This window comes from Bubalus bubalis, chromosome 7, assembly GCF_019923935.1.
Source record: "Bubalus bubalis isolate 160015118507 breed Murrah chromosome 7, NDDB_SH_1, whole genome shotgun sequence".
Lineage (NCBI taxonomy): Eukaryota > Metazoa > Chordata > Mammalia > Artiodactyla > Bovidae > Bubalus > Bubalus bubalis.
In genome coordinates, this window is record NC_059163.1 from 92,632,046 (window position 1) to 92,656,902 (window position 24,857).

Consider the following 24,857-nt stretch of genomic DNA (forward strand, 5'->3'; position numbering starts at 1 on the left):
TATCCTAGTGGGCACTTCTATAGCACCCTAAACTTCTCATCATAAGCTATTGCATCTTTTAGGATGTTTAATTATCTGCCTGTCTTGCTGTACAGTATTAGCTCACATCCAGTGTTTAATACACACCACACCCTATTAAACATTTTCCTTGGCATATCTCATGTGATTCCCGTAACAATCCTGTGAGAAAAACACTTGATTACAAATAATTAGACTGAGGCTCATGCTAAGTCATTTGCTTAAGTCCTACAGCTAGAAATCTCCACAGGGCAAGATGGTGTCGGTCTTGCCTCTCATTTGATCCCTAGCAATAAATGCGTACCTAGCCCTTTAACATAGCTAACACTTACATTGCACTTAGAATGTGCTGGGCATATCTCAACCTTCTGTCACTAAGATGGGGAAACTGAGATAAAAGTGACCTGCATATGATCACACAGTAAAGAAGTAGTCAGGTTGGGATTTAAACCTAAGCAACTGGCTTCAGAGCTGCAGCGCTCTTAACTGCTAGGCAGTTCTTCCTTTGCGTAAGCAGAAATGCTTCAAGTTGCAGAAATGTTAAGGAAACAGATGAAGCAGTCAATAAAGCAAAGGAAATCGAGACCTCTTTTCGTAAGGCAATTTGTTAGTTGCCTTCTGACAGTCTCTCAAGAAGCCTTCACAGTGCCCACAGTAGGGTAGATGCATAGTTGCCACAAATGAAAACATGTCTGGAAGCAAAAAAAAAAAAATCATTTTCTGTCTTCCAGTGTCTCAGCTTCACTGAGTAGTTATCAGTGATTAAAAAAAAATTTCAACTAAAATTTCCTTTTTAGCACTGCAGTATGTACTCAAATGACATTCTCTAGAGAAAATAGGGAGGGAAATCCAGTGGGATTATGGTGAAAAATTAAAGTCAGCCAGCTATATTGTAGAGGACTACAGTGACCTGGAAAAAAAGAATGGAAAAGTCCTTGCATTTCCTAAGAAGGCCAAAAAAGAAAACAAAAACCTTAATTTGGCCTTGTTAAGTACAAATAGAACTTGGGTGGCAGAGAGAAAGAAGCAAAGGAATGCTTTAGTAGTTGTGTTTATCTCCCTTCCCCATATGGAAAATTGTATTACTGTTTCTTCTGATTTTTCTGAATTGTTTTGATGGTTTCTACCACAATGACTTGTTTTAGAAGATCATCTCTGTATTTTTTCCCTTTTAATAAAACAGAACAAAAAATTGAATAAATTTTTATTTATTTCATTCAACTGAAAAATTGAATAAAATGGAAAACGTTTTACTTTTTGGAGAATGAGGGGAGAATGATGACTTGGGGGGATGCCCCTCATCATCAGAAGATGTGTCCCGGCAGCAGCTGGCAGCTCCAGAGCTGGAGACCCCCGTAACTGTCACAAAGGCAAGAACTTTATTTGACTTGGCTGCTGTCTTTTGTTAGAGACAGGAAAAAACTGTTGTTGACCAGAAACAATGGCTTGCTGATGGGGAGGAGCTCAGGTTAGGGATAGGATTTGTTAATGGATTTAAGGAGGAGTTGATAGGAAAGGAAGAAACAAGCATGACTCCTAGGTGTGTGGCTTTAGCTTCTGGGTGGGGTCAGTTATTGACATAAGGAAGGCTGTGGGGAAGAAGAGATTTCGGGAAGAAAATTGTTAAATTCAGTTTTGCACATGTTAAGTTTGAAATTTCTGAATGAGGGTCCTACCTGGTCTCCCTTATACTCCATTACGGTATCTGCTCACTGGGCAGCAGCAAGAGGAGCCTCTTAAACTGTAACTCAACGTTGGATGTAAGCCATCCAACGACTCCACCTCTAGCTACAAGGAAAAGCCAAAGTCATGACCTTGTCTCCTGCACACATCCTCACTCCTTCCCTTCCGGCTGCGCTGTTCTCCTGCTATCCCTTGGACATACCAGGTACATTCCCACTTCAGGATCTTTGCAGTGTATCTTCCTTTTTGGGGGAATGCTCTTCCTACAGGTAAGTTAACTATCTTCCTGACCTCACCTCCTCCAAACCTTAGCCTGAATTTTGGCATCTTGGTTAAGGTCTATGCTGATCACCCTATTTAAAACCAAGACTGTTCTTCCATACCCAGCACTCTACTTTCTCTTCTTGCATAGCACTTTTATTTCATCACCCCCATTTTGGGGGGGTGGGGGGGAGGTGGGCACCCTGCACAGTTTGTGGGATCTTAGTTTCCTAACCAGGGACTGAACCCAGGCCTTCAGCAGTGAGAGTGCAGAGTCCTAACCACAGTCCCACCAGGTTATTTCTTTTTTATATGGTCAGTTGTTAATATTCTTTTCCTCTCACTAGAATGTAAGCAGGATGAAGGACAGTAATTTGATACTAGTATAGCCCAAGAATCTAGAATATTCTATGGCACATACTAAGTACCCAATACTTATTGGTTGAATGAGTAGAAATAATTATCTGTTGTCTAAGAAATGTCAAAAAGATGGTTGGATAGATGAGTATAGATCTAAGGAGAGGTGAGGTCTGGAAATATTCATTGTCATGAATTAGTTAAAACTCTGAGAATGGATGAAGCTACCCAAGGTAAAGACATGACTAGGAAAGAGAGGTTCCAATATTAAGACCTGGAAAATGTCCACATTTTGACATCAGGCAGAGACAGAGAAACCAATTAAAAAAAAAAAAAAGATATTTAGAACCAGTAATGTAGGAGAAAAACTAGGAGATACTTGGGGTAGGGGTGGTATTGTGTGAAGGAGAGAGGGGTCAATAATTTCATCTCCTGCTGTGTAGTTGGGTAAGATAAGGCTAGAAAGATAAGGCTCCATTATACTGGCAACAATGGAGATTATTTGCCAACCTTGGTAAGAAGTTTCTGGGAAGATCGAAGCTGAGATGGATTGCCAAAATGGCTTGAGGATACTACTCGAGGACTGTACTTAAATACGACTTCCCAGGTAGCGCTAGTGATAAAGAACCCACCTGCCAATTCAGGTATATGACAAGGTTTCAATCCCTGGCTTGGGAAGATTCCCTGGAGGAGGGCATGGCAACTCCCTCCAGTATTCTTGCCTGGAGAATCCCATGAACAGAGGAGCCTGACAGGCTGCAGTCCATAGGGTCGCACAGTGTCGGACATGACTAAAGCGACTTAACATGTACTTCAGTGTGTGTGTGTGTGTGTGTGTGTGTGTGTACTTAGTCACTCAGTCGTGTCCAACTCTTTGGACTGTAGCCCACCAAGCTCCTCTAGAAGTCCATGGAATTTTCCAGGCAAGAATACTGAGGTAGATTGCCATTTTCTTCTCCAGGGAGTGGGTTGTACTTAAATATAGCTCCACCAAATAAGAGCAAAGGATAACAAGAAATAATAACTCACAGGGTCAGAACTATAGGAAAAGAGACAGCAGCAGATCAGCAATGTCAACAATTTTTGGAAGATAAGAAGCACCTGAAAAAGTAGAACTTGACTTAGTAGACGAGGTGGGTACATGCCTATGTGACTGGGTGGCAGTGGAAGAATTGGGGTGCTTTGATGATGAACAAGTCCATTTGCTATGTAGAACTCTTCAGACGTTTTGCACTTGGGTCTAGAAGGTACTACAGAAGGTAAAGTTAATCTTCCTGGATAGAAACAGGGGTAGTGGTTGAAAAATTTTATAGAATAATTGATCTAACTGATTCCTTCCCTTATATGACCTGCCCAGAGGACTACAACTCCATGCACCTCCAGCCTGCCCAAAGAGTTTTATTCTCTGGAGAAACTGGATTAAGAGAGAGAGACTAGACTTTGGGACACAGAGATAAGGATAGAACAAGACATGGAGTTATAAAGGTGGGAATTAAGTGAAAATTTTCATACTGAATTATAATTTTTAGACTCCTTTCTCAGGCTGTGCTCCTGGAATTCTGTCCACAGATTGTAAAGTATATTGGTGGACTTTCTTTGAAGAATCTAAATTACACCCGAGAAAAGACTGACAGAGACTGGTATCTCCAGAATCATCCAGTAAAAAGGCACTGTCTTAGTCTGCTCAGGCTGCTATAACGAAACACCATAGACATTTCTCACAGTTCTGTAGGCTGGGAAGCCCAAGATCACTGGAAGTTACGGTGTTCGGGAGCGCCCTTTTTCTGTCTCGCAGACAGCTGTGTTCTCACATGGTGGAGACAGAGAGAATTCTCTCTTCCTCTTCTTATAAAGCCTCCAATCATCTCATTTAATCATAATTACCTCCTAAAAACCCTATGTCCAAATGCAGTCGTATTGGAGTTAGAGCTCCAACACATGAATTTAGTGAGAGAGGGAGTCACAGTTCAGTTCATATCCCTGAATAAGAAATAACCATTGGTAGTGTGCCTTTTTATACGTTTGGGATCTGGTTTTAATGGCAGTTATCCCACTTCGATTAATGTAAGGGATTTCAACAGAGGAGAGGAGTGAAAAGAGAGCCATGCACTAGACTTTTCTAGAGGACAACCAACCTCTCCTGCCTAGAAAAGAAGAAAGAGGCTTTCAGAGGGAGGGCGCCAAATGAAAAATGAAACTGATTTGTTGGAACATCTGGGGAAAATTATTGGTAAAGGTTCAGCAAGTCTATTGAAACATTCAGAGAAACAATAAATGGTAAACACATGGGAAGCTAAGCAAAGACAATTTCAACTCCAGGAAAAACAAAATGTTGTATGAAAAGGAAATATTCATGCATCTTGGGTTAAACAGGGAATCTTTACTGGACATAGCAATGTAAACAATAGCTGATTTAGTAAAAAATTATAATAAGTTTACATGGAGGGGATGAAGCAGGAAAGGGAAGTTGTGTGTGTGTGTGAGAGAGACATGACATACTTTACCTTCTGTTACAGGAGGTGTTTAGAAAATGTTTAAAGTACATTAAGAAATAGCATTCAGTTCAGTTCAGTTGCTCAGTCGTGTCCTACTCTTGCGACCCCATGAATTGTAGCACACCAGGCCTCCCTGTCCATCACCAACTCCCGGAGTTCACTCAGACTCACGTTCATCGAGTCAGTGATGCCATCCAGCCATCTTATCCTCTGTCATCCCCTTCTCCTCCTGCCCCCAATCCCTCCCAGCATCAGAGTCTTTTCCAATGAGTCAACTCTTCCCATGAGGTGGCCAAAGAACTGGAGTTTCAGCTTTAGCATCATTCCTTCCAAAGAAATCCCAGGGCTGATCTCCTTCAGAATGGACTGGTTGGATCTCCTTGGCAGTCCAAGGGACTCTCAAGAGTCTTCTCCAACACCACAGTTCAAAAGCATCAATTCTTCAGCACTCAGCTTTCTTCACAGTCCAACTCTCACATCCATACATGACCACTGGAAAAACCATAGCCTTGACTAGACGGATCTTTGTTGGCAAAGTAATGTCTTCGCTTTTGAATATGCTATCTAGGTTGGTCATAACTTTCCTTCCAAGGAGTAAGTGTCTTTTAATTTCATGGCTGCAGTCACCATCTGCAGTGATTTTGGAGCCCCCCAAAATAAAGCCTGACACTGTTTCCACTGTTTCCCCATCTATTTCCCATGAAGTGATGGGACCAGATGCCATGATCTTTGTTTTCTGAATGTTGAGCTTTAAGCCAACTTTTTCACTCTCCTCTTTCACCTTCATCAAGAGGCTTTTGAGTTCCTCTTCACTTTCTGCCATAAGGGTGGTATCATCTGCATATCTGAGGTTATTGATATTTCTCTCAGCAATCTTGATTCCAGCTTGTGTTTCTTCCAGTCCAGCGTTTCTCATGATGTACTCTGCATATAAGTTAAATAAGCAGGGTGACAATATACAGCCTTGATGTACTCCTTTTCCTATTTGGAACCAGTCTGTTGTTCCATGTCCAGTTCTAACTGTTGCTTCCTGACCTGCATATAGGTTTCTCAAGAGGCAGGTCAGGTGGTCTGGTATGCCCATCTCTTTCAGAATTTTCCACAGTTGATTGTGATCCACACAGTCAAAGGCTTTGGCATAGTCAATAAAGCAGAAATAGATGTTTTTCTAGAACTCTCTTGCTTTTTCCATGATTCAACGGATGTTGGCAATTTGATCTCTGGTTCCTCTGCCTTTTCTAAAACCAGCTTGAACATCTGGAAGTTCATGGTTCACGTATTGCTGAAGCCTGGCTTGGAGAATTTTGAGCATTACTTTACCAGCATATGAGATGAGTGCAATTGTGCAGTAGTTTGAGCATTCTTTGGCATTGCCTTTCTTTGGGATTGGAATGAAAACTGACCTTTTCCAGTCCTATGGCCACTGCTGAGTTTTCCAAATTTGCTGGCATATTGAGTGCAGCACTTTCACAGCATCATCTTTCAGGATTTGGAATAGCTCAACTGGAATTCCATCACCTCCACTAGCTTTGTTCATAGTGATGCTTTCTAAGGCCCACTTGACTTCACATTCCAGGATGTCTGGCTCTAGATGAGTCATGATTATCTGGGTCGTGAAGATCTTTTTTGTAAGTTCTTCTGTGTATTCTTGCCATCTCTTCTTAATATCTTCTGCTTCTGTTAGGTCCATACCATTTCTGTCCTTTATCGAGCCCATCTTTGCATGAAATGTTCCCTTGGTATCTCTAATTTTCTTGAAGAGATCTCTAGTCTTTCCCATTCTGTTGTTTTCCTCTATTTCTTTGCACTGATCGCTGAAAAAGGCTTTCTTATCTCTTCTTGCTATTCTTTGGAACTCTGCATTCAGATGCTTATATCTTTCCTTTTCCCCTTTGCTTTTCGCGTCTCTTCTTTTCACAGCTATTTGTAAGGCCTCCCCAGACAGCCATTTTGCTTTTTTGCATTTCTTTTCCATGGGGATGGTCCTGATACCTGTCTCCTGTACAATGTCACAAACCTCATTCCATAGAAATAGCATTACTATCCTATAAAAATATGTCAATAATTACTAGTGAAAACAGCAAAGAAGTTGAAAGTGGGTTCCACTGGGAGTGGGGTGGGAGTGCCAGTTGAATATTTAAGATTTATTTGCATATACTGGATAAAACTGACACAAGTAACTTTTCAAAATACATGGTATATATACTTCAATTAAAAAAATATATATATAGTCTTCCCCAGTGGGTCAGAAGGTAAAGAGTCTGCATGCAATATGGGGGACCTGGGTTCAATCCCTGGGTCAGGAAGATCCCTTGGAGAAGGCAATGGCAACCCACTCCAGTATTCTTACCTGGAAAATCCCATGGACGGAGGAGCCTGGTGCGCCCCAATCCACAGGGTCACAAAAAGTTGGACACGACTGAGTGACTAATACACACATGTGTGTGTGTGTGTGTATATATATATACACACACATGACAAGTGCTGTCAGTCTGTTCAGTCGTGTCCGACTCGTTGCGACCCCATGGACTGCAGCACACCAGGCTTCCCTGGCCATCACCAACTCCCAGAGCTTGCTCAAACTAATGTCCATCAAGTCGGTGATGCCATCCAACCATCTCATCTTCTGTTTTCCCCTTCTCCTCCCATCTTCAATCTTTCCCAGCATCAGGGTCTTTTCAAGGGAGTCAGTTCTTCGCATCAGTTGGCCAAAGTATTGGAGCTTCAGCTTCAGCATCAGTCCTTCCAATGAATATTCAGGATTGATTTCCTTTAGGATGGACTGATTGGATCTCCTTGCAGTCCAAGAGACTCTCAAGAGTCTTCTCCAACACCACAGTTCAAAAGCATCAATTCTTTGGCACTCAGATATCACTTTTATATGTGGAATCTAAAAGAATAAAACAAACTAGTTAGTATAACAAAAAAAGATTCACAGATGTATAGAATAAACTGGTAGTTATCAGTGGACAGAGGAGAGGGGGCAGTGGGAAAAGATAGGGTAGGGGGTTACAAGATACAAACTACTGTGTGTAAAATAAACAAGTCACAAGGTTGTGTTATACAGCAGAATATAGCCAATATTTTGTAGTAACTATAAATTCAATATAACCTTTAAAAATTGTGAATTTCTATGTCATACGTTTGAAACATATAATATCATGAATCAACTATACCTCAATTTAAAAATACATAAAATGCATTGTATAGGAGGTTTAAAAGAAGAGATAGGAAGTATGGACAGATCTTTCAGGAAGCTTTGCTGGCAGAAGGGAGCCAAGCAATGGGGTAGCAGCTCATTCAAGGGTGAATCTAAAAAATTTTTTTTTTCATGCACCACATAAGATCTTAGTTCCCCAGCCAGGGATCAAACCAGTACCCCCTGCAGTTGGAAGCATGGAGTCCTAACCACTGGACCACCAGGAAAGTCCCTGAATCTAAATATGTTTCAAGTGAGAATACTTAGTTACCAAATCAAACAGTGCAGGCTTTATAAAGAAAAGTGGCGTTTCTTGCCCCCCACCCCCTTTTCCACACATTGCTTTCCATTCACCTATAAACATTTAAACCATGGTTTCTCTCAACCCAGGAGCTTGAACGAAGTTTCCTGCCCTGGGAGAGGAGGGCATAGACAGGATTTTTGCCAATGGAGAGCAGTGTCTCACCAGCCCGTGTGCAAGCCGAATGGCACATGCTCTGCTGGCATCTTATCACCACCCAACCTGTAGGAGGACAGGAAAGCCCAGAAGAGAAGCAGGAAAGCATGCTGTTAGGGCATCGTTGCAGCGCTGCTTTGCAGAATTCTGTGATGTCTCAGACTATAGTGCCCTCATTAGGACCTGTGCAAGGAGGAAGGAAACACCCAGTTCTGTTTGCAGCATATCTTAAAGCCTTGGGGTCTGAATTTGATTTGGGGAGATCAAGAGAGTGATTTCCTACTTCTGCCCCCCTTGAGAAGAGAAGGTGAAACGCTTTCTGTTGGTATCTTTACTCAGACCCTGTACGAAAGTGAAAGCGTTAGCCACTTAGTCGTGTCCGACTCTCAGTGACCCCAATGACGTAGCCCGCCAGGCTCCTCTGTCCATGGGATTCTCCAGGCAAGAATACTGGAGTGGGTTGCCATTTCCTACTCCAGGGAGACCCTGTGTACCATAATTACAAAGAGGCACAGGCTAGTTCTCATGGTCACACCTCTACTAAGGGGGCTGTAAGTAGGGATACATTTTATTGCACTCAAGTGGCTATAACCATAATATAATGCAAACATACAGCATTTACTTTCTGAACATTAATGAAACAACCACACGAGTACAGAAGAACAACCAGAACAATGAGGGATTTTTAAAACAAACATAGAAAGGCCCTCAGGAAAACGGCCTGTAGATCACCATCTAAGGATTTTTAAAGATTATATCTTAAATTATTTTGTATCCCATGTTTCTTCTTTTGCAGCATATTTAAGAGGATGACAAATTTGCCAGGTTTAATGTAATATTTAAGATAATCCATTATAAAAGTTACTGAACTCAAATATTAGAGGCAGGGCTAGTATAGAGACGCATGCCACTGCCTTGGAGGGGGAATCCATTTAGGAGGGAGGTTGCCTTAACTAACTTGGGAAGCATCAGACAACCATTTCCAAACTGGTATTTCAGGTTTTCCCATCAGGGACCTAACTCCCTGCTGTTTTCTGTGACACTGTCTGTCTATTGAAATGTCGATAGAAGAGAAAATGTGCCATACCTTTCAGGTGTGTCATGGCTACGTCAGCCTAGAGGAGACTCAGATGTCTTCAGGGACCAAACCGGTGAGTAGAATGCGTGTGAAAGTGAGGCCCAAGAGAACATGGGTTAAATTAAAACCCACACTACACATACACGGGCTTCCCTGGTGGCACTAGTGATAAAGAACCCCCCTGCTAATGCGGGAGACAGACATGGGTTCGATCCCTGGGTCGGGAAGATCCCCTGGAGGAGGGCACAGCAGCCTACGCCTACGCCTGGAGAATCTTATGGACAGAAGAGCCTGGTAGGCTGCAGTCCACAGGGTCACAAAGAGTTGGATACGACTGAAGTGATTGAATACACACACACACACACACACACACACACCCACCCACCAACCATACTGTGCTGGCCAAACAGGCGTCTGCTGCTCACATCTTTCCTGCTGCTGCTGCTAAGTCACTTCAGTCGTGTCCGACTCTGTGCGACCCCATAGATGGCAGCCCACCAGGCTCCCCCGTCCCTGGGATTCTCCAGGCAAGAACACTGGAGTGGGTTGCCATTTCCTTCTCCAATGCATGAAAGTGAAAAGTGAAGGTGAAGTCGCTCAGTCGTGTCCGACTCTAGCGACCCCATGGACTGCAGCCCACCAGGCTCCTCCGCGCATGCGATTTTCCAGGCAAGAGTACTGGAGTGGGGTGCCATCGCCTTCTCCGCACATCTTTCCTAGGGGCTACCAATCTGTGATCTCTGCTTAGCTGTGGGAATAATGCCCTGACAAACTGAGACCAGAATGCCCTCTAGAGCCACGGGGGTTTCTAACACCCTCCTGGAGCAGAATCAAAGGAGTTAATCCAAAATGACTGCCTGAAGTCCCTCCTCGCCTTCAAGCCTCCGTGAAATCACCCCCTTTCTCGCTCTGAGACGGAGCCTTGCCTTCTGCCAGCTCTGCTTTGCAGCTGTTACAGCAGCTCCCGTGTTGGGTGTTGCAATGGCCTGGGTCTGTGTCAGCTTCGGCTCCCAGAACTCATGGCCCAGCCTTACTATGTAAACCTCTCTCTCTCTCTGTAAAATTTAAAGGAAGGAATTTCTGAGTATTTGAATTGCATATAGAAATTCTTTTAAAATCCTAGAGCTGTATCCAAGCAAAAGAGTACCTCCCACCTTACGTATTCTCTCAGTGTTTCCCAAACTGGTGTTCCCCAGAGCATTCGTCCCAGGAGATGTTCCCTGAAAAGTGCTCTGTGGTCAAACACTACTCTGTATCCTGATCGAGTCACATGGCACAGTGGTATTGTAAAGGCTCTGAGAAGATCAGGAAAAATTAAAGAAAAGTTTACTTTTGTTCACGGAGGGTTCTCCTCATGTATTTAGCCATGGGATTCTTCTAATGGGACCATTTAAGGACTTGCTCCTTGGAATGTAACCTTGGCAGAGGCAGCCAGGACAGACTCTGGCCCCAAGCTGCCTACAAGCAACCCTTAGCATTCATTGTCCTTGGGTAAGTTACTTGACCTGAATAGGTTACTCGACTTAAGCTGTCTCATTTGTAAATTGGGCATAATAGTAGGACATCCTCTCTTATAGGGCTATTGTGAAAGTTAAATGAGTTAATATGCATGTAAACTATGTGTGTGTGCGTGCTAAATTGCTTCAATCGTGTCTGACTCTGTGATTCCATGGACTGCAGCCCGCCAGGCTCCTCTGTCCATGGGATTCTCTAGGCAAAAATACTGGCGTGGGTGCCATGCCCTCCTCCAGGGGATCTTCCAGACCCAGGGATCAAACCCGCATTTCTTACATCTCCTGTATTGGCAGACTGGCTCTTTACCACTAGTGGCATCTGTGCTGCTGCTGCTGCTAAGTCACTTCAGTCGTGTCCGACTCTGTGCGACCCCATAGACGGCAACCCACCAGGCTCCACTGTCCCTGGGATTCTCCAGGCAAGAACACTGGAGTGGGTTGCCATTTCCTTCTCCAAGCAGGAAAGTGAAAAGTGAAAGTGAAGTCGCTCAGTCGTGTCCGACCCTCAGCGACCCCATGGACTGCAGCCTTCCAGGCTCCTCCATCCATGGGATTTTCCAGGCAGGAGTGCTGGAGTGGGGTGCCATTGCCTTCTCTGAGTGGCACATGTATCTCAGCCTAAATTTGGAGTTTTGGTCAGAAAACCAGACTTTCCTCCCTGCTTCAAATTCAGAAAAAAAATTAGCAACAAGAGGACACTGAAGTGTTGGCTTTGCCACCAACAAACGCTGTTTAGAGGAAGCTTGCTATTAGGTTTGTTAATATGTTTCACCACCTCCCTGCCTCACTCGCTTCACCCCCATTTGATTCCAGCCTCTCCATCGCAGGTGGAGATGGATGCAGGCTTTTTTCCGTAGGATTAGGTCATTTAGAGCAGAGTGGACAAAGTAAGTGTTTGTCTTGTGTATCAGTTTGTTAGGGCTGCTATAACAAAGTGCCACAAGCTAGGTGGCTCAGAATGACAGCAATTTACTGTCTAACAGTTCTGGAGGCCAAAAGTCTGAAATCAAGGTATCAAGGACCGTGCTCCCTCTGAGACGGGTAGGGAAAGGCTCTTCCCTTGCGTGTTCCTGTTTCTCTAGCCCCGGGTGTTTCTAGGCTTGTGGCAGCATAACCCCACCTCTGCCCTCCTCATCGTACAGTACTCTCCCCGTCTATTCACATGGCCTTCCCTCTGCGCGTCCCTGTCTATGTCTGCATTTTCCCTTTTTATAAAGACTTCAGTCATGCTGGACTAGGGACCACACTTACGACCTCATTTTATCTTTATCACCTGTGTAAAAACCCTCTTTCCAAATAAGGTCCCATTCTGGGGTACTGGGGGGTCAGAACTTCAACACAACTTTTTTTGGAGGACAGAATGCCACCTGTAACATCCTGAGACCACAGCCTCTGAAATAGAGGAAAAGGGACCGAAGATAAATCCTGATCCTTCTTCCCTATGCCGCGAATCAGAGACATCATTCCTCCTTGCTTGGGGAAGAGCGAGGGGGGATCAAGGAAGTCTAGCGTACTCCTATGTCTGGAACTGAGAAATCTCTCTCCCTGTCTGTGGAAAATGAAGAAGGAAGGAAACCTTCCCATTTCCACCCGCATCTCCAAACTGTAGTGCAAAGAGGACTTTGGGAGTAAATAGGTCTTTGGAATTGCTTGTGATCCTGCCCTAAAATTTGTCAGTTGGAGTCCCTCCATCTCTCCTGGGGCTCAAAGAGCATACCTGTATGTACTGAGAACACTGGTTGCCTAGGTGCCGGGGAACTTAAGGACTCCCTGGTGTTTCATCTGGGGCCAGTTTCAGTTGGCTATGCCCTTGGGAACAAAGTTCTTTCAAGCCTAATCTTTTTGGGAGGTTGAGGAGAAAATATTCTCAGTAGTCTTAGAAACAGCTATTAGCAGCTAGTACACAATATATATTTTGATTTTTAATAAAGATTTGAAGAAGGGGAATGAATATTCAATAATGAGGGGAGAAGTAGAGATATACATGAGGCAAAGATAACATTTCAAATAGCAATGGGTCGTGTGGGAGGGAGGCTCAAGAGAGACGGGGTATATGTCCACGTATGGCTGATCGATGTTGTTGTACGGAAGAAACCAACACAACACTGTAAAGCAATTATCCTCCAATTAAAATTTTTTTAATCAATTTCAAAATTAGCAATGGGTAGAACAAGCTGTTGTGCACGCTAGGTCGTTTCAGTCATGTTCGACTCTTTGCCAAACTATGGACTGTAGCCCGCCAGGCTCCTCTGTCCATGGAATTCTCCAGGCAAGAATACTGGAGTGGGTTGCCATTTCCTCCTCCAGGGGATCATGTTGGATTAGGGGCCACACTCATGACCTCATTTTAACTTGATTACCTGTGTCTCCACCCAGGGATGGAACCCGTGTCTCTCATGTCTCATGTTTTGGCATGTGGGTTCTTTACCACTAGCGCCACCTGGGAAGCCCACAGAATGAGCTAGGCATCTTCGTTTGGGGAGAGGATCTACAGCTGTTAAGTGTTTGCCATTTGCCTGACCTGTACTGTCTTGCTTAATCCTCATACCCTCTGAGTCTCGCTGGTGAGCTGTGGGGCAGGGCAGTCTGTCGCCAGGGCTTGTCCTCTGAAGTGCTGAGCTACACAGCCTCCTTTGTCGGAAACTCAGGAGGCTGCTCTTCCTCTGCGTCCTGAGAATGGTTTGTGTCATTTCTTCCACAGCACTGAATCCATATGGAGTTGTTCCCTTTCTTGATTGTGAGCCCCTCCAGAAGGAGCTGGTCCACACTCATTGTCTAATCTGCTGCCTGTCACCTTGTGGGTAAGTTTTTAGTGAAATCAATGAATAATTTTTTGTTAGAGAACCCTTGGAGATTTTTCTGATCTACACAGTTGTTATAATATTCATGAACTGTGATTGCTTCACACCCAGAAACAAAAACACTCAGGCTAATGATCTGTATTAGAGCAGTGACGATATGCTAACCAGTCTCTTTCATTATTTAGAACTTTCCCCACAGTTTAAATTGAGAAAGCCCTATTTCTTCCTAGGTCTTTTCGTGGAAGTATCCAGGGTGTGGTGCTCAATGCATAGTGCCTTGGTGTCTTCGGGGAACCTGCTGAGTGGTCACTGACTCAGGCTCTTCCTAGACTAGGTAGGACAAGGGGGACTCTGGGCCACTGACACCAGAGAAGTACTGACAAATCCATTGCCCCATTCAAACCCGGTGTTCATTTACATAGTGAATTTCGGAACACAAGAAATTAGCTGGCCTTTATGTTACATTCTGCTTCCCATGAGATGCCTAATTTTTGGAACCCATGGAGCACAGGCTTGGTCTAATAAATGCACAGAGGGACATGCATATATTAGAAGAATCTCAAATCAAAATCTAACGGCAACTGACCATGTAACCTGCTTTGGGAAATGGAAAGGGAGACAGCCCCAGCTGTTACCTACTTATTAAATTAAGCATCCTGGACCTTGCGCTACTCTAGGTGATTTTCTTATACAGAACAAATGGAAGAGCAAGGGGAAATACTATGTTCATGAGAAAATGGCAGGTACTGGAAGCTGCTGCTGCTGCTGCTGCTAAGTCGCCTCAGTCGTGCCCGACTCTTAGCGACCCCATGGACTGGAGCCTACTAGGCTCCTCCGCCCATGGGGTTTTCCAGGCAAGAGTACTTGGAAGCCAAATGGGAGGAATGGTGGCAAAGACTATATCTCGTCTGTTTTCTAAACCCAAAGAGAGAGAAAAGTGAATATTACTTCTTGGTTTGGTGGTCTCTGGGCAGCTTGGCTCTTTAAATATTTGTTCAGTAGTTTCTATTTCTTCATTCATTCATCTACGCATTTATTAATTTGTTCAGGAAGCATTTGTTGTGTACTACTTCGTGCTAGGCTCTAGACAGGACACTGAGGATGCAGGGATGAGTGAGCCTATTGCCTATCCTCCAGAGTTCAGGAGGAGTTTAAACACGGACGTGGAGTAGACTGAAGACACTTTGAAGGCAGAGATGGAGACGTATTCATCATGGTAGCACCAATCCGTGGTATGGTGACTGCCATATAGGAGGCATTTAATAAACGTTTGTTGAATGACTCAATGAAGGCATTGGTCATACATTAATAAAGCAATTTTCACATTGTAGTGTTAAACTACTAAATATAGTTGAAGACTTCAAAAAATACTGGAAAGCTTCTTGCATGGCAGTAACTTAAATGAAATTTTCTACTTGGAAAAATATCCAATATAATTATAATATATTGTATTGTATGTATCAATATAATTTATACAATATATATCTGTATACTGAAACCTCCATGGTGCTCTAGTGCTGCTGAGTGCTACCTATGTTTTAAATGATTCATCCTGAGTTAGAAGTCCCAGGGTAGAGTGTTCTTCCTTAATACTAGTTAATATTTTTTTTCAGTTGTGGCTCAACCTGAGTGAAACCACTGACATTAAAAAGGCATCAGTTGTTCTAGTCACTTTGGTGAAAAGAGCATGGCATGGGTTGACAGTCGCTGTGAGGACATTTGAAATAGCGCATGCGTTTGTATTCTTATTGATTTCTGATAGCACTTTAAAAATAGAAGCCATAAATTATGTATAGCCAAGAACTATTAAGAACTTCAAGGGAACCACACTTAAAATAAATGGCCTAAGAACTGTAAAGTCAGCTGGCTTAGAGGAAGAATTTCTAACAATAATTCATTTCTAGCTGTTACTAGTCATGCTCATGGTCTTGGAGGATGCTAAGAGGGATCTCTGGTGTGGCTACAGCCATGGGTCAGATGCCAGCTGTGGATGGGGCACACATAACCTAAACCCTGCCTAGGGCTAGGGTTTGTTTTTGCAAGTGGCTCCAGGGCCACGCTCATCTCCACAGATGAGTGCCCATAGAAGGTCACTGAGTTCCTCTCATGAGACTATCCTTGATAGCTGAGCAGTGGTCTCATGTCGTGGGCAGAAATTTCAGAAAAGCATTAGATAGGGCTGCGTGTGGTCAATATCAGGGCCAGTGGCACTGCTTGTTTGGGCATGCTGCAGCCATAGCTTGTCCCTTAGCTGCGTAGAGGACTCGAGTCAACAGCTACCCTGCAACAAAGTAGTTAGCATGCACATTAAGTTCTCCTAGTTAGAGAAGTCTGTAGACAAAGGATTGGAATAGGCACGTACATGATGTGGTCCCCTTGCAGTTCAGGCTTAACAATGTGTGACAATTTGATTTGAGGCATTTTGAAAGATAACATTCCTTAACACCAGCTAACGACAGTCAGTTATCGTAACACATAGCAACAGGTACAGGAGTGCTTTAATGCCTTCTCACTGTGCAAGCAGAGGAAGATGTCCAGAAGACGGTGGACTAAGTTGTACAATCTGTATGGACAACAGAGGGAAGCATACAGATAGCTTCTGCCTATCACACACAGGGAGTTTGTGGTTACCTGTACTTAGCCTCCTCTTGCTAGAACCAGGTAGAGAATAAGCTAGTTGTTTTTCTGAAGAATGGCTACGTGACTAGGGCTGGATAACAATCTCTGGGCATGACCTGGCTCAGTGACAATTAGAAGGCACATTCTGGCCCTTTTAAAAAACTCATCAAAGGTCAGGGACGGAGAATCTGGAAAATGGTTGGCCAAATGTTCTGAGACCTTTCCTCTGGGCATGTAATGTAGAAGTATAGTTCATTTTTTCAACTAATATTTAGTCTTTGCTACATGCTAGTTACCAGAACTACACTGGTAAATGAGAGATCCATCCTACCTTGATGGAACCTGCTATTATCCAGCAAGGGGAAAATTTTCAAACCAAGCCACCAGAGTAAATATATATTTTCAAACAGTGATATGTCTAACAAAAGAAGTATAGGATACTTTGTGAGGCATTGTTATAGGAGAACCTAGTTTAGATTTGGGGCTAAGGAAGGCCCTACTTTGAGTAAATGACATTCAGCTGACAGCTGAAGGCTGGAGCTGGAGTTGGCAGAGTCTGTGCGTGTGTACATGTGCCTGTGTGTGTGAAGAGTGTGAGTGCTGGGGACATTGGGAAGTGTCATGGGCTGAAGGAGCAGCAAGGGTCTCATGGGGGAAGCTTGACTCTTTGCAGAACTGAAAGCAAGCCGGGGTGGTTGTCATGGGATGTGTGAGTCAGAGATGGGTATGAGTTGAAGTGGGAGGTAGGCAGGATCCACAGCATTCAGGGCTTTTGTGGAACATCCTAAGGATGGAGTGTGTTTGTTGGTGACTTGCTGTAAGAAGATGTGATGGGGTGTACCCCAGCTGTTAACCTGAAGAATGATGCTTCTCAGCAGTGGTTCTTGAAAGTGAACCAGGATGGAAGTGTGACCTTGGGTGAAATGTCAGTGAGACAGGGTAGCATTTCATAACACATTTTATAGATTATCAGTGATGGTGATAGAGCTTTATCAAAGTTGTGGGAAAGGAATGCAATCACGCAGGAAAATACTTCATGTTGACTTGACGTCCCCCAAACCTCAAATACCATGAGCACATGTGCAGACATCCAGGAAGGCAGAAGCTGTGAACACCAGGGTCCCTTCCGAATCTGAGTCTGCAAGCAGTTGTTCACTCCACATCTTGCCCTGCTAGAACCTCTCCTCGTAAGCGCTCTCTCCTGCCCCTCAGTTCAGGAAATAGGAGGGGAGTTTAAATAACTCACTCTCAGGACTCTTCTCATGAGCTTGAAAAAAATTTTTTTCTTGTATGTTTCTTAGGAAAGGGAAATAGAAAATACCAAGCTGCAAAACCTCTGACAGTGAGAAGAAATGCCTCTGGTGCTGCCCACATTTGCAAAGCTTGGGCCGGGATTTTTTTCTTTAATCAATATTTTTCTTATTGAAGTGTAATTGATTTACAATGTTATGCTCATTTCTGCTGTACAGCAAAGTGATTCAGTAATACATTATATCTGCATTCTTTTTTATGTTCTTTTCCACTACAGTTTATCATAGGATATTGAATAAAATTCTCTGTGCTCTACAGTAGGACCTTGTTACTTATCCATTGGGATTTTGCTTTTGATTAAGATTTTAACAAGGAGCATGCACCTTATGAGATGTTTATTTTAAGTCTCTAATTTAGCATGTTTTGCATTTCACTTGGGGAAGTGACTTTTCTCTTAAAACTGTGAATGGGAAGCATATGCAGTTATGTGTTGAAACCTACAACCCCAATGAACCAGATAAAACATTATGGACTAGTAGAGGAAAGCGTTATCATTTCAAGTTATGTTTCTATGAGTTCAACCAGCAAATATTAATAAAAGTTTTCACTTAAAAGCATTATTCATAGGCTACCAGATGGATTATATATAATCTATTGTCTACAGATATATCACGTTAGAAGAGTAATGAATTTTTGGCTTTAAGTAAATACAGATCTCAACCATGATTGTTTCGAAATGAATCTGAATGAGTTGGAGAGGCAATGGACTAATTGTTTCAAAAGACAGAATGAAAACAAAAATACGATAGGAATTCACAGTATATATGAATTCTGCCCAATAGATGGCCAAGTCTCCATTCCTAAACTAGTAAATCTGAATTAATACTTATTCCATTATGTGCCTTAATTCATAGAAAAATAGCTTTCCTTTCCTCTGTTTCACTTGCTTAATCTTAAGAAAAATAGAAGATAATAATAATCTTGACTGCTAGAAGTATGACCATGAAAAAAAAATGATTCTAAAACCATTGGCAGATCCAATGGATCGACAAAATTGAATAGTATGAGGTTTGAACAAATATTTCTCAAGTCCTATTTGCAATAGAACTATGAAGCTGGCCTTCTAGAGAGCACAGCCTGGTCATTTTTATTCCCTAGCTAGTCTGTCTTGAACAGTGAGACTGGATATAGCCAGCTGAACTAGACTGTCTGACCATAAAATGTGATAGAAACGAGATGAAAAGAGACTCAGTGTTCCATAAAAACTTCATCATTACTAATGCTGGTTCTCTATTGCCCATTGATTCCCATTTCAAAAATCCAGATGATTCCATCCTAGAGCACAAGGGAAACGAGCACTACTCAGCTGTGAAAATGGCATGAAGGTGAGAGGGTTAAAGTCCGATTGCCATTCAGAGCACAAATGATTTCAAATGCTTTACTGTATTTTGGGCTTCCCTGCTGGGTCAGTAGGTCAAGAATTCACCTGCAATGCAGGAGACCTAGGTTCAATAATTGTTTCAAAACAACTTTTCTTTACAGTTACTTAGTTGTCAAGAAACTTGAGGACACATTTAGGTAGCATGCTAATATTTAAGGAATGATCCCTAAAAAGAGTTGTTCTAAAGATTTATTAAATAATATTTGAGAAGTGCTAATAAAGAAGGAAATGATTTGACCATGCTAATCACTGTTTTATTTAGAATTGTATGAAGTGAAGTTGCTCAGTCCTGTCCGACTCTTTGCAACCCCATGGACTGTAGCCTATCAGGCTTCTCCGTCCATGGGATTCTCCAGGCAAGAATACTGGAGGGGTTACCATTTCCTTCTTCAGGGGATCTTCCCGACCCAGGGATTGAACCCAGGTCTCCTGCATTGGAGGCAGATGCTTTAACCTCTGAGCCACCAGGGAAGAATTGTATAGAGAGTTCTAATTTTACAATATGTGTTAGTGCTTCTTTTGGTGTTACACACTAAGTCACTTCAGTCGTATATGACTCTGTGTGACCCTATGGACTGTAGCCTGCAAGGCTCCTCTGTCTATGGGATTCTCCAGGCAAGGATACTGGAGTGGGTTACCATGCCCTACCCCAGGGTATCTTCCCGACCCAAGGATTGAACCCACATCTCTTATGTCTCCTTCATTGGCAGGCGAGTTCTTTTCCACTAGCACCACCTGGGAAGTCCAAAGTACACTAGAGCATTATTAAAATAGAAAATGTTGGGAATTCCCTGGCAGTCCAATGGTTAGGACTCAGCACTTTCAGTGCAGGGGCCCAGGTTCAATCCTTGGTCAAGGAACTAAGATTCTGCAAGCCATGCATGGTATGGCCATAAAAGAAATAAAGAAAATGTTATGCAATTTCTCTATTTTAATATCTCACACTTTATAACCTCCCAACAACAAGTTGTGATGTTCCTAAAAATAAAAACAAATAAATGCTAGGAACACAAGCTACATAACTTCTTCAATAAACTGGGTGTTCCTGATATAGCTATAATGCAGAAAAGAACTGTCCTGTTTGCAGATGACATGATACTATACACAGAAAATCCCAAAGATGCCCCAAAAAGCTACTAGAGCTCATCACTGAATTCAGTGAAGTTGCAGGATACAAAATTAATATACAGAAATCAGTTTCATTTCTATATACTAATAACGAACTATCAGAAAGAGAATTCAAGGAAACAATTCCATTTACCATTGCATCGAAAAGAATAGAATACCTAGAAATAAGCCTATGTAAAGAGGCAGAAGACTTTTATTCCAAAACTGTAAGATGCTTATGAAAGAAACTGAAGAACAAATAAACAGATGGACAGATATACTGTGTTTCTGAATTGGAGAAATCAATGTTGTCAAAATGACCATACCACCCAAGGCAATCTATAGATTCAGTGCAATTCCTTTCAAATATATCAATGGTATTTTTCACAGAACTAGAAAAATAATTTTAAAATCTATATGGAAACACAAAAGACCCTGAATAGCCCAAACAATCTTGAAAAAAAGGAAGAGAGCTAAAAGAATCAGGCACCCTGGATATTCAGACTATACTACAAAATGACAGTAATCAAAACAATATGGTACTGGCACAAAAATAAACACCTAAATCAATGGAACAGACTAGAGAGCCCAGAAATAAACCCACGTGCTTGTGGCTAGTTAATCTACAACAAAGGAGGTGAGAGATATACAATGGAAAACAGACAATCTCTTCAATAAGCAGAGCTGAGAAAGCTGACAGCTACATGTAAAAGAATGAAATTAGAATATTCTATAACACCATGTAAAAAATAAACTCAAAATGGATTAAATACCTAAATGCAAGAACGGAAACCATAAAACTCCTAGAAGAAAACATGGGCAGAACACTGACATAAATCGTTTGGCATAATCTATCTCCTCAAATAAAGGAAATAGAAGCAAAAATAAACAACTGAGACCTAATTAAACTTAAAAACTTTTGTACAGCAAAGGAAATCATCAACAAAATGAAAAGACAGTCTACTGAATAGGAGATAGTATTTGCAAGTGATATGACCAATAAGGGGTTAATATACAAAATATGTAAACAACTCACATAACTTAATGCCAAAAAAAGAAACAATTTGATTAAAAAGTGGGCAGGAGACCTGAATGGATATTTTTCCAAGGAAGATATACAATGGCTAATTATATTGCTAATCACTAGGGAGATGTAAATCAAAACCACAATGAGGTGCTGCCTCATAACTGCCAGAATCACTATCGTACACTGTTGGTGGGGATGTGAATTGGTGCAGCCACTGTGGAAAACAGTATAGAGGTTCTTCAAAAAACTAAAGATAAGGAGTTTCCTGGGGACCTAGTGTTTAGGATTCCGGCTTTCACTGCTGTGGCCCAGGTTCCACCCCGGTCAGGGAACTGAGATCCTGCAAGCCATATGGCATGACCAAAAAAAAAAAACAACAACAACAAACTAAAAAATAGAACTACCGTATGACCCAGGCTTCCCAGCAGGAGACACAGGAGATGTGGGTGCGATCCCTGGGTCGGGAAGATCCCCTGGAGAAGAAAATGACAACCCACTCCAGTATTCTTGCCTGAAAAATCCCATGGACTGAGGATTCTGGCATGCTAAAGACCAATGAGTCTCAAAGAGTTGGACATGACTGAATGACTAAGCATAGCACCATATGACCCACAATTCCACTCCTGGGTATATGGCCAAGAAAAAATTACCCTCAGAAACACTAATTCAAAAAGATACATGCATCCCAAGTTTCATGGCAGCATTATTTACAAATAGACAAGATATGGAAACAACCTATGTTGTCATCAACAGATGAAATAGATAAAGATGTGGTCTATATATATATGCTCCTGCTGCTGCTGCTAAGTCACTTCAGTCGTGTCTGACTCTGTGTGACCCATAGATGGCAGCCCACCAGGCTCCTCTGTCCCTGGGATTCTCCAGGCGAGAATACTGGAGTGGGGTGCCATTTCCTTCTCCAATGCATGAAAGTGAAAACTGAAAGTTAAGTTGCTCAGTTGTGTCTGACTCTTAGTGACCCCATGGACTGCAGCCTACCAGGCTCCTCCATCCATGGGATTTTCCAGGCAAGAGTACTGGAGTGGGTTGCCACTGCCTTCTCCACTATATATATATGCACACCATATATGAATACATACACACATAAAATGGAATACTAGTCAGCCATTTAAAAAATGACATTTTCCCATTGTAGCAACATGGATAAACTTAGAGGGTATTATGCTAAGTGTAATGAGTCAGACAGAGAAAGACAAAAACTTATATCACTAATATGCGATATACAAAAAATACAATAAACTAGTGAATAGAGCAAAACAGAAGCAGATTCATAGGAATAGAGACAAACTAGTGGTTGCCAGTGGGGAGAGGGAAAAGGGGGCAAAATAGGAGTAGGAGACTAACAGGTTAAAAACTATTAGGTACAAAATAAGCTACAAGGTGGTGGGGGTTGCAAAATGATATAATCTCTTTGAAAAACCATTTGTTAGTTTCAACTAGGGTTATGTTTCATGATATAGCAATTCCACCTTTTATCCTCCAAAGAAATGAATGCATATACCCTCTTATTTGTAAATTATATTCATGGCAGCTTTATTCATAATATCCCAAAGATAAAAGAATGCAAGTGCTTATCACACAAACAGATAAATAAATTGTGATAATTTATGTAATGGAATACTACTCATCAATTAAAACCAAAATAGTTCTAACACAAGGAGAAATCTCACAGACACTCTATTGTGTGAAAGAAGCCGGATACAAAAGAGGTCTAGTATGTGATTGTATTTATATACAGTTTAAGAACAAGCAAAACTAAGAGATGTTTTTAGAAGTCAGAATAGTGATCAACCCATCAGGGAAAAGAGTGAAAAGTGCATAAGACTTTTATAGGAAATATTCTATTGTTTTATCTCAGTGGTGGTTATTAAGATATATACATATGTAAAAATTCAAACTATAATGCTTACAATTAGTACATTTTATGCACTTTACTATATGTATGTTATTACTTACTGAGTAAAATAAAGTTGATCAAGTCTGCAATCAATCAATAAGCTGTACATATTGTACATATTGTACGTATGTGCATATTGTACAATACAGAGAATGTAGCTGATATTTTATAATAGCTATAAATGGAGTATAGTCATTAAAATTGTGAATCACTATTATTGTATACCGATAGCATATAATACTGTACTTCAATAAAAGAAAGTAAAAACAAGTAAATGCTGAGAATACAAGGTGCATAACTTCTTCAGTAAACTGAGAGTTTCTAATACAGCTATTAACAAAAAAAGAAACTTCAGATGAACCTATTTGCAGGGAAGGAATGGAGACACAGATGTAGAGAAAAGACTCGTGGTCCCGGTGGGGGAAGGAGACGGTGGGATGAATAGAAAAAGTCGCATTGACATATATACACTATCATGTGTAAAATAGATGGCTGGTGTGAAGTTGCTATATAAGATAGGGAGTCCAGCCTGGCACTCTGTGCTCACCTAGAGGGGTGGGGTGGGGGACAAGAGGGAGGCTCAACAGGGAGGGGCTACACATGTAATTATGGCCGATTCACATTGTTGTATGGCAGAAACCAACACAACATTGTAAAGCAATCTTCCTTCAGTTATAAAAAATAAAATAAAAAAAAAATGAAAAGAGAGAGAAAAAAATAAATAAATGTAAAAAATTTTTAATAAAAAAAGAGGCTTCTGAAATCGTAACTAAAATTAACTTTGCATATCCTATATATTTCACTTATGTTAATAAATAAGTCAGATGAAGTCTAAAATTCTGTTATTTATTTTAAATTTTACTTTATTTTTTGGCAGCACTGCACAGTGTGCAGTACCTTCCCTGACCAGGGATCAAACCTGTGCCCTCTACAGTGGATGCATGAAGTCTTAGCCATTGGACCACCAGAGAAGTTCTGTTAAATTACTTTAAAAGGAGCAAACATCTAGATCCTGAGCTACTTGGGAGTTACAGCAATTTACACGTACAGTTGAGAGGCCCCATCCTCCTGCCTTGCTTCCACCATCTGCCTTTATCTGAATACTCTTCATGCGACAGTGTGAAAATGGAGAAAAAGGTGGTCATTTGAAATTGTTTCTTTGGATTCCTTGACAGAGGAACAAACTCACTGCCGAAAATATCACAAATTCTTGCAATGAAGCAATGATAAAACTTTTTTATCTCAACTGTGGTTATTTTCATGGAAACAGTGACAGACTATTTTCCTGGACTCCAAAATCACTGCAGACTCTGACCACAGCCATGAAATTAAAAGATGCTTGCTTCTTGGAAGAAAAGCTATGACAAACCTAGACAATGTATCAAAAAGCAGAGACATCACTTTGCTGACAAAGGTACATATAGTCAAAGCTATGGTTTTTCCAGTGGTCATGTATGGATGTGAGTTCAGTTCAGTTCAGTTCACTCAGTCGTGTCCGACTCTTTGCGACCCCATGAACTGCAGCACACCAGGCCTCCCTGTCCATCACCAACTCCCAGAGTCCACCCAAACCCATGTCCATCCAGTTGGTGATGCCATCCAGCCATCTCATCCTCTGTCGTCCCCTTCTC

At 41.9% G+C, this 24,857-nt stretch overlaps 1 long non-coding RNA gene across 2 annotated transcripts; it reads left to right on the top strand.

Annotated features, from left to right (window-relative positions):
- Window positions 1-1,370: 1,370 nt before the first annotated feature.
- Window positions 1,371-24,458, top strand: LOC102412390. Of its 2 annotated transcripts, none has more exons than XR_006641286.1 (4): window positions 1,371-1,970; window positions 9,565-9,621; window positions 13,764-13,863; window positions 14,094-14,402. It is a non-coding gene; the product is annotated as an uncharacterized LOC102412390 (long non-coding RNA). The 2 variants fall into 2 exon arrangements; XR_327837.4 differs by lacking the exon at window positions 14,094-14,402 and adding an exon at window positions 24,104-24,458 and having other exon boundaries at window positions 1,373-1,970.
- The last annotated feature ends 399 nt before the right edge of the window (window positions 24,459-24,857 follow it).